Source organism: Ruditapes philippinarum, unplaced genomic scaffold (assembly GCF_026571515.1).
Source record: "Ruditapes philippinarum isolate M1 unplaced genomic scaffold, ASM2657151v2 ctg1525_1_1_1_1, whole genome shotgun sequence".
Taxonomy (NCBI): Eukaryota; Metazoa; Mollusca; class Bivalvia; order Venerida; family Veneridae; genus Ruditapes; species Ruditapes philippinarum.
In genome coordinates, this window is record NW_026864043.1 from 213,339 (window position 1) to 222,353 (window position 9,015).

Genomic DNA, 9,015 nt, shown 5'->3' on the forward strand with positions numbered 1-9,015 from the left:
TTTGAAGAAAGATTAAACAATTCTCAAATTTTGATATGTTGGAATCATATTTTAAATGATATTAAATTCTGGGTGAAAAAGCATGGAGGCCGCGCTGATGACATAAAAGTTTATGAAATGAATATACGTACGCTCTTACAATGCCACAATAAAGATGAATACCAAAAGAACTGTGATGAAATGAAATCTACATGGAGTGAGGCATTTGTGACATACTTTAATGAACATATAGATAACACCATAACAAATTATGCTGCTAGATGGATATTAGAAATAAAAGGAATTTATAACCCTTATTCTGGTGTAACCAATAATGTAAGTGAAAGTTTAAATGCCCAGTTAAAAAGACTTATAGACAGGAAAGAGAAAAGAATCGATGAAATCGTATTATTTCTTTATTATATGCAAGGAAATGCCCTTTCGAATCTGATGTTAGGATTTTGTGGTGAAAGTGAATTGACTCTGAATTCCAAATTCAAGTATGCAGCATTAGACCCAGATACCATTATCCTTCCAAAAAATGTATGTCATCCTGATAAACTCATTGACCTTGTAAAAGGAGAATTAATTTCACTGGTGCAAACAAAAGATAATGAAACTTTAAATAGAACTGAAGAACAACAAATCAATATTGAAGATGAAACCAAAGATGAGCCAATTAAGAAATCTAAGGGTCCAATATCACAAAAATCTCTAGCAACAAAAATCATTATGGACAATGACATTGTTCTTGTGCCTCAAATGGGGGCATTTATGGTAAAGGGAACCAAAGACAAAAATCACTCAGTGACATTATTTCCTAAAGAAACCTGCACGTGTCCATCTACAAGTAGGTGTTATCACATAATGGCTGCTATGATGGCAATAGGCATGCCATTACCAGAAGACAAGAAAGTTTACAATTTAACTCAATTAAGAAGAAATTGTCGACCTAAACATCAAAAAAAATGTGGAACAAAAAAAGGCAGAAAGGGAGACACCGAGATGGAACAAACAATCAATCCAGCACCAGACTCAGTAGTGAAATCTGCCCAAAAAAGTGATATCTTTAACACACCAGTTCATGAAAATAACACACAGACATTAAGACCTAACTCAATTGTTAAGAAATCCTTGTTTGATGTGACACTTTCTCCAAAACCTTTAATTAACAGCACGCCAAAAACCCCTAGATCTATTTTAAAAAGTAAAAGCAGTAACATTTCAGAATCAGGTGGCAAGAAACGAAAGTTACAATTTTTAGATGAAACCAGTTTAAAAAAGCAAAAAATCAAAGCAGATTTGTCAGACATTAGTGAAAATAGTGATTTTGTGGAATTTGAAAGTAGTCGTGATGAAATTTATGATATGCCGGAATTACCAAAGTTAAATATTCAATGGTGGATTGAAGAGTTACAATTAACAATTGAAGACAAATCTGCACTTTTAAAAGGGGGGAAATTGAACTCTCATCATATGGAAGCTGTAAACAAAATACTAAGAAAACAAGTTGGCAGTTCGATACATGGATTACAGTTGACTGAAAAAGTTCCTTTTTTTAATGACACTGAAAATAGATGGATTACTAAATTCCCATTTGATCCTATTGAACAATCACCAGCATGTCAAATTCATCATACCCACAGTGACCTTTGGGTAGTGTCCTTGTTCCATAATGACCAACTTTACTTATTAGACAGTTTATGAATTGAAAGAAATATAGACAGAATTATACCAGATGGACTCAAAATACAACTCTCTCAAATTTACGGTAGAAAAGTTAAGTCTCTGTCTCTCAATTTGTCATGTATAATGAAACAAAATAACTCTGTTGACTGTGGTTTATTTGCAATAGCTTATGCTACTTCTTTTTGTTTAAGGAAAAAAATATGTAATGATATAATTTTTGACACCAAATCTTTACGTACACATCTGTTAAATTGTTTTGAGAATAAAGAATTGACTGAATTTCCACTTACCAATAAGACATTAAGTATTAGACGTAGAAAAGGTTTTAGAGTAACAATGTTGGAACAATATTGTATTTGTAATATGCCTGCCTGTTTAGCAGATATGGTACAGTGTGATAAATGTTTAAACTGGTTTCATAAGTTTTGTGTAAATGCTCCATCAGATGTTTCAAGACTTGAAGAATTTAAATGTGGATTTTGTTAATAGGATTTTCTGTTTTAATATAGTAATATACATAAATATCCAAAGAATAATATAAATGAGAAATAAGGTCAATGTTTTTGAACAAGTTATTTTTTACACTCTGTCACAGTACATAAATAAAAAGATTTTTTTTTATATTTTCAAAATCAATGGTAATTTAATACAATTAATATTAAATTCTATTATGTTCAGTAATTTTTTTGGTAATAATTAATAAATTATTAATCAATAATTATTTTCTTACTTTAAATTTATTATAGCTAATTCATTTATTGGTATGAGCTTTTGTCCCTGGTATTGTTAATGACATTCATTATGAATAAAAGGTATGAAAATTAGTAATAAATGATCTGTACCTTGTTTATTGTTATTTCAAAGTGTCAATACATGTTGTTTATTCAATTTGTTTATCTATGTGATATCTTGGTAAAACATCTTTAATGACAATGATATTTATAGTAATATTAGATATCTATCTATCTATCTGTATATTGTCTGCAAATTTTTTACAACTGATCAACAGCATAATTGCCCATTCACACCTTTTGACAAGTTGACAAGGGATTAAACATCCCCTATATAATCTATATTGTCTGCAAAGTCTAAAATCCTTCTTTATTTAACTTGTCTGCAAAATCCCTCTATGTTTAACTTGTCTGCAAAGTCTGCCTGTATCTATCTTTATATAAATGTAGATATATATATATACACACATATCTTTCACTGAGGAATTATTTAAAATGTTTTAATTAATACTTCAAATTTGAAACATTTATGTCTGAGTACATGTTTAAATTTATTGTGTATTATATAAGATAGGGTTTGGATTATTTTTTAAATACTTTTTCTATATATTGAAATTTTTTGTTATTGTTTGTTTTTTTCTTGTTTTCAATAATTATTATAGATATATCTATAATTATCCTTGTGTAATTATTTTCATATACTTATTAAGAAAGATGAAATATAACCATTTTGCTAATACTTTTTATAAAAACTTTCATTAATATTGTTTTACTTATATAAGAATCACATTATTTGATAAATATTATACATTAAATAAAATGCTTTTAAACTTCACATTGTTATTCTTTTTTTATTACACAGCTTACCAACTGATCAACAGCTATTATTATAATTGCCCATTCACACCTTTTGACCAGTTGATAAGGGATTAAACATCCCCTATATAATCTATATTGTCTGCAAAGTCTAAAATCCTTCTTTATTTAACTTGTCTGCAAAATCCCTCTATGTTTAACTTGTCTGCAAAGTCGTCTGCAAAGTATACCGTCCCCGGTTTTAATTACCAAAATCAGAGTTAACTACCACAAAGTGTTATGACGGAAAGTGTATCGATAAGCTTCAGCTTAAATTTTACAAAATTATATACTTAACCTCAAGCAAAGTACTCCCAATTGTATGTTATATGATGAACTTGGAGTTACTCCGATATCTTTGAAAATAAAAGTAGAATTTTGAACTACTGGTGTAAGCTTTTGAATTTTAAAGATGATAAGATTTGTAATATTTCATATAAGAGGACATACTCTGTTAGCTAAAGATGCTTCAGCGAACAGGTTTTATAGTTCTGTTTTACTGTCGCAACGTCAAAATAAAAGTGACATATAAAGTTATGGAAGCCAAAACTAATACTCTGTACAGTATATTTTAGATAAAGAACTGAATTACCATGGATTTCTTTTTTGTTAAGGATATTTTGAACGAACTTGGTCTATCAAATTATTTGTTACCTAGTCCGTTTAATTTCAAAAGTCTTGTTAAGTCTAAACTGCATGATCAGTTCATCCACAGTCCAATCTTTAAGCAAATGATTAAACTACTATTTATAAAAATCACATTTGTATTCGAAGATTATTTCAATATACTTCATTGGCAACTGTCTTCAGCTTTGTTAAAATTTAGATGTATGAATCATAAAATACCAATTGAGAAAGGTAGATTCCTAAATATAAATACGAATATGTATTTAATTATTTGAGACAAAGGTGACGAATTTCACCATCTCTTTTATTGTTCACAGTTTGTTAATAGTAGATTTATTAAAACCGTCTTATGATAGGTATCCTTATGCTTTGGAATTTGAAGATCTTATTCATGAATAGCATAAAAAAATCACATTTAAAAACTTGCCATATTTTGTAAAGAAATAATTACAACATGCAAATAATAAGTATAATGTTGGTTTATACAGACTTTTAGTTCGATTGCGTAGAAAGCTGTAAGCTTATAGACACACTTTCGAATCCGTTCCTAGAACCAACCAGAACTGAGCAATGAGTGTAAAGTTTCTTGCCTAAGGAAACAACGACTGGCCCCTGAAGGAGTTTGAACCCATGTGGCTAGCTTTCATTAGATTACTAGTCCGACGCGTTAACCACTCGGCCATGCCGCCACTTCTAGTATAATGTTGTATCATTAGTCTCCTATAGAAATGTCTTAATGAAGCATAAATTTCGGTTATCATTAAGAATCTATTCATACCTTTTTTATTTTGCAGGTGCAATATAATTGTCACTCATTCTCCTGTTTTTATGTATATTTTTATGTATAATTTTCTGTGTTCCGATTGTTACCTGTTCACAAATTTGTATTTTATGTAACATGTTCTTACGAACCATGACAGAATTGAATAAATCTTACAAATCTTACGAAGTTGCGACATATAACGGCGCCACACGGATCGATTTCTTATGATCTTTATGATTTCTTGTTTTCAATGATATTCAAATATTGTAAATTTTACTATCTTAGTGGCATAAAAGTACGGTGGCATAAAAGTGACATTTGCATTTTTTTTATTTAATTTGTCTTTGATACTTTTTTTGTTTTTAGTACATTTTTTTTGTTTTGCATACATATTTTCTTTTAGTTTTGCATACATATTTTATTTTAGTTTTGAATACATATTTTTTGTTTTGTTTTGCATACATATTTTTTTAGTTTTGCATACATTTTTTTTTTAGTTTTGCATACATATTTTATTTTAGCTTTGAATACATTTTTTTTTTTGTTTTGCGTACATATTTTATTTTAGTTTTGTATCCATAATTTATTTTAGTTTTTCGTACATATTTTACATGACGCCATTTGCATAGTAGAGCATTGAATAGTTACGCCATTTGTAAAACACCATTTTCAAACACTTCGCCATCTGTTAATTACAGTATACCATTTGCAAACGCCATTTGCATATATAAAAATTTTCATTTTCGGAGGCATCAAAAAGAAATAGCAAACAGTTTTTAGTATATATATATACATGTACATAAATACAAATGTATATATATAGTCCGCGGTGACGCAAAGAAGATTCTGCATATGGTCTCGATGTGGTTAACGTTTGACTTAAGGTAGCTCGCAACTTTCAGACCGAAATTTGACAACATCTCAGATCTTGATGATTTTTGGAATGCAAACATGTAGATATGTAAGCTTTACTTCCGCAGCATTATTTTGTAAAGAAAGAGCGTTACTATGACATCAAGGCGCCCTCTTTTAGCGGCGTAGGAATTGCCACTTTTACATCGAGAAAACGGCCTGTTTTTATCAATTCTCATCCGATTTTCTTCGTTTGAATTTTATAATGTTCAGTAGACGTATGCCTTTACATTTATGTCTTTCTTGTAACTTTGCTAAATATACTGTAATTTTACGGCTAATTTCTCTCTGTTTTGACGAACAAATCTGTTAAAAATATCGCACGCTATCGCAATAACAATTGAGACATAAAAAAAGATCAGCACGGTCAATTTTGCTATAATGTTTTGAGCATGTAGTGAAATCGCGAAGGAAAATATTTTTGCAATAAAAATATAGGGTCAACGCGTAAGATATTTTGCTACAAATGTTTGAAAATAAAATAAAAGGTGAGTAAAATGTAATGATTTTAGTGACGTCAATAGACGTTGGTGTTCAAAGGATATACCAGATAACAATTTTATTACGTTGAACATTTGACATCACAAAGGGGCTTGATAAAATGTATTTTTTAAATTGTTGATTATTTTCTCATTGAAATGCATATGTTAAATGAGCAAATTTACAATGTTTAATCCGACAAGGCTTTTTATTAATATGTTTCCAAGTTGTTGGACGCAGCCTCAAACATATTTCAGTTTTATTTTTTACAATTCGGTGATTGTAATAAAAGAGTAAAAAGTGTTATATTATGATATGAAATAACTAATATGTAAGATTCGCATATTGCTGTATGGCAGAAGTAAGAACATTTAGTCGCTTAGCTGATACCCGTTAGAATAGTCAGAATATTTATATTACGTTACATTCATCTTTATAACACTTTCATAAAATCACATACAGGTAGACTAGCCCAGTAAAACTGTTGTCAAAACACATATTTAAAAAATGCAATCAAAATAGATATATATACATACAAATGTGCCGAAAAAGTGATAAATGAAATTCAGAAATAATATTCAAATATGTTAAGAATATTTAAAAACAAACTGTTCAAGATACAAAAACATTTATTTTTGCTTACCATTTTTTTTAAAGTTTGTGCAATACATTATTCTAATAAAAATGTTATGATAATAGGTTTATAAATTAAAAAATGAACACTTACGTGACAAACTTTAAAACTATTTTGGAAGCAAAAATCATACTTAATATAAAAATATCCAAATATTTGCAACTGCAGACTCGAATACGAAACACCCTATATAACCATTACGCTATGTAACACCGCACTTTGGGGTCAAACGCACTTTGGGGTCCGACACCAAAGTGCGTTACGTACCTTGGGATCCAACCCCAAAGTGCGTCACGCACTTTGGTGTCAAAGGTTGACCCCAAAGTGCGTTACACAGGTACGTATGAATTTTTTGACATCAGACAAACGACCGCACTTTGGGGTCATAAAACTCAATCAATAAGAACGAATTATAGTGATATTCTAAAATAATACCTTGTAGTTGATGCCAATCGTAAAACGAAGTAGGCTAAATGTATTAAGTTGGCTAACAATAGCAGACGATTGATTATTTTAATTTGTTATATCTAATGGTTGCAATTTATTATAATTATGTTTTATATTCAATTAATTGTCTCATAGGATATTGGCTTGAAAGTTATGAGATATATTGATATGCTTGATGTGTATTGTGTGTAATAATACATAAAATAACATATCCATGAACTAGCGATAATTGTAGAAATTGCATGTCATACATATTTCCATCTAATTAAAATCCAGTCCCTTATACGATATGATCCTTTTCATGACCCATTAAAATCTGGATTTACTCTATTTCTAGTTATATTAAACGGAGGTAACCTTTCTTGATTACTTATAGTTTTTCTATGTTGTAGAAAAAAGACTTGCATTGAAAGGAATTCAGGCTGTGTCAAGCTGCCACTACGTACTAATACTGGAAAAAATGAACCATTTAAGATCGCTTCCAAGATGGATGCAATATTATTAGAATTCACCATGCTTAACAAGATCATAAGTTTATAATCATTTAAATGAAATTCAAGTCCAATTATGGCAGGAATTATTTTCAATCACGTATATTTTGTAATTTTCGGAAAAAAGACATATCGTCTCATTTTAAAATGGCAGCGGTTTTAGGTGGTTCATCAAACAGACACGTTTTCATTACACAAAATAACATGAAAGTTTATTTTGATTCACAGTATAAACTGCCTTGTGCTGTAAATTAACGTTTACATCTCAGTTTATTTTGCAATCTCAGGACGGCGTCCAAAATGGCCACAAATTAAAAGTATGTCGTTGCGGAAATATTAAAGTATATTTAAGAAAACTTTAAATTTATTTATAGTAGCAGTTTCTTTCATAAAATAACATGACTGGTACCTGACAAACGTAAAAATCATGAAGATTTACGGCATGAAAACCAAAATTTACTGCAAGGCATTAACTGATGTGCAAAAAGGCTTGATGTAACCGTCACGTAACTTTATTCAATTTATGTTAGTTTTATTTCTTACTTACTTGTTACAAGTCATTTCGGTAGAAATTGAAATACACTGAGATGACATTATTTGCATTTTATTACACCCCATCATATTTAATATAGGGTTCAATATAGCACCAAAAGTTATCTACTAAATCACTGTCAGGATATTTTTCGAATTTGTAAGTTAAGAAATATAGTAGTTTGTTATATAGTCACAATAGATATTTAAAGTAGTAAAATGAATAAAACATTTACCACTTAAACATCAAACACATATTTTTATTACTGCTACATCAGCATTTAAATGACACTTAGAAATACTGATGTACGAGGGATGTCCGGAAAGTTCATATACATCTTCATTTTTCATTGTAAAACAATACATACGCTGTACAAATTTTGTCAGCATAAATATACATATCTTGCGAACACAATTATCAAAAATTACTGAACTGTGACTTACGTTTGTATTTTAAAAGTATTTACATACCACATATATACATAATCATGGAGCACTTTGACAACGTCAAAGGCGTCAAATTAAATTCATGTTTACCAACTATTTAATTTCTTCCGATTTCATAGCCATGGTACCTGTCTGACGTATACTTAATACACGTTATGTTCCTTTGTTTTTACTTCATGAATTTCATATTTAAAATTATTATTTAAAAATAAAGATTTCACTGGTTCCCATACTGTGTATGAGATGTCTGCCTTTTTCAAAAAATATTGTAACGCAATCTACAATATTTCGACCATGCTACTTTTGGTCGTCTGGAGCGCTCTCATACCTAATTCTGTCATCACCGCTTCTTAATCTTGTTTGACATTTAAACGCAAGTTACCTTTAACATTTTATGTTTGATTTTGTTTTTAAAGTAAATATTAAAAT